Genomic DNA, 2,394 nt, shown 5'->3' with positions numbered 1-2,394 from the left:
GTTCTGCAAATAAGGCTCCATACACTTCCATGTCAACCCCAGAAGTGGACATTCTCATCTCTACTACACATTCAGGAAAATTGAGGTTCACAGGGGAGGAGCTTTATCAGACTCCACACCTCCCATGGCAGTAGTGGGATAACCCTGGACTACAATCACAGCTTCATGTCTGTGTGTGTGTGTGTGTGTGTGTAAATGAGGCTGTTGTATGTGTGTGTTCATATGTATGCACGTATGTGTGTGCACGTTCATGTGCAGGTGCATATGGAGGTTAGAGGCCAATGTTTGCTGTCCTCTATTACTTTAATTATGCAATATTAGTTAAGTTATTTAATATTATTTTAATATTTTTTACATTTCTTTGTTGAATGTGTCTACATGAGAGTGACCGTGCATGTGTGCATTTGTGCATGCGCCGTAGCATACCTGTGGAGGTCACAGAACAACTTGTAAGAGTTGGTTCTCTCCTTCCACTGTGTGGGTCCTAGGAATCAAATTCAGGTGGTCAGACTGGACAACAGGGCCTTTTTCTCCGTAGCCCATACCCTAAGACTTTTGCTCTGGCAGGGTCTCTCACTGAGCCTGGAGCTTACCCATTTAGCTAAGTTGTCTGGGCAGCAAGCCCCAGAGGTCTTCCTGTTTCTGCCTTAGCAGATCTTGAATTTTAGGCACATGTCATGGTGTACAGCTTTCTACTTGGGGGGGGGGAGGGGCTGGGATTCACTCATCAGCCATGCTTAAACTCATCTACGCATCCATCCAATGACCTGGCTCTCCATCTTTCCTTCCCTTCTTTCCTTCCTTCCATCCATCCATCCATCCATCCATCCATCCATCCATCCATTCATTATTGATTCTCTCATATATTCATCAATCCACACATCTACCCATCTACCCACCTACTCATCCACCATCTATCCATCCATCCATCTATCCATCTATCCATCCATCCATCCATGTACCCATCCACCCACCCATCCACCCATCCATCTATCCATTCATCCACCCATCCATCCATCCATCCATCTATCCATCCATGCACCCATCCATCCACCCACCAATCCACCATCCATCCATCCACCCATTTATCTACCCATCCATTCACTCACCCATCCATCCATGCATCCATCCATGTATCCATCCACTCAACCATCCATTCATACACCCATCCATCCACTCATCCATCCACCCACCCACCCATTCATTTATCCATGTATCCACTCATATATACATATATGAATTTGTCCATTCATGCATCCATCCCATGTTTCTATCAACCCATTCATCCATCCATGTACCTATTCATCCATCCATCCTCCAAACAATCTTCTCATTCATTTATTCTCCTATTTATTCATCCATCATCCATCTATCCATTTATCCTCCCATCCATTCATCACTACCACCACCCACCATTACCACCACCACTACCACTACCATCACCACCATCACCACCATCATCATTGGCTTGACCTAGACAGAATGAGCAGCTCTTCATTCCTTAAGGCCCCAGTCCTTGAGTCTTGGGCAGACACATGACAAGGAATGTTGGGCTTGCATGTGATTATTGAAGGACGTGGTAGCATTACAGAGAGAGCACAGTTTTGGAATGGGGCTGACCTGGGACCAGGTCTTGACTCTGCTTCTCTCTACCATGTGACTCCGTGGCTCAGTTTCCTGTGGATGGGAGAAATCTTTCTAATGGAGGAGAGAAGAGAGAAGGGCAACGGGCCAGAGTGTGTTGAATACTCCAGGTCTGTGCTGGGTCCAGGCAGTCCATAAACTATAGTCAGAGCCACACCATACATGATTTAAGCCTAGAAGAGCTAGTTCCAAGCCAGAGTCTGGTTGAGAATGGAAGCTAGACTCGTGGCTGTACTGGGCAAACACTAAGCCCATGACCATTCCACTCTTAAACCAAGGAAGCCTAAGGAGTTAGCTGGCAGGGCAGGGCCAGACCGTCAGTCCAGCCATTGAGCTGTGTGCTCTTGGGGACACCCAATCTACAGAGACTGACTTTTTCTCCATTCATTGCCCCAAGGACACGATGAAGGGAAAATGGCAGGGTGGGAGTGGGCAGTAGGGAGGGGCGCTAACAGAGAAAATCTGGGTCCTGGTGTGCACCAAGAGATGGGGAAGGCTGTTCATTTAACCACTGGGACACTGATTTCCCCGGCCACCAGTTTTGAACTCTTTGTGCCTTTCACCATAATGGCGGTGTTGTTGTTGGTGCACAGAAAGGAAAACTGAGGCTGTAAGTAGCTGTTAACTGTCACTGCTGAAGGCTGTAATTCCAGCGAGTGACTGGGCTGTCCCTTGTTATCTCCCTAGCTCAACAGAGCCTGTGGTTTGGGGACACAGGATTACTTGCCAGGCAGTTGACACCTATGGAGC

The sequence above is a fragment of the Micromys minutus genome (genome assembly GCF_963924665.1).
Source record: "Micromys minutus genome assembly, chromosome: 9".
NCBI classification, from domain to species: Eukaryota; Metazoa; Chordata; class Mammalia; order Rodentia; family Muridae; genus Micromys; species Micromys minutus.
This window is presented reverse-complemented; position numbering follows the sequence as displayed.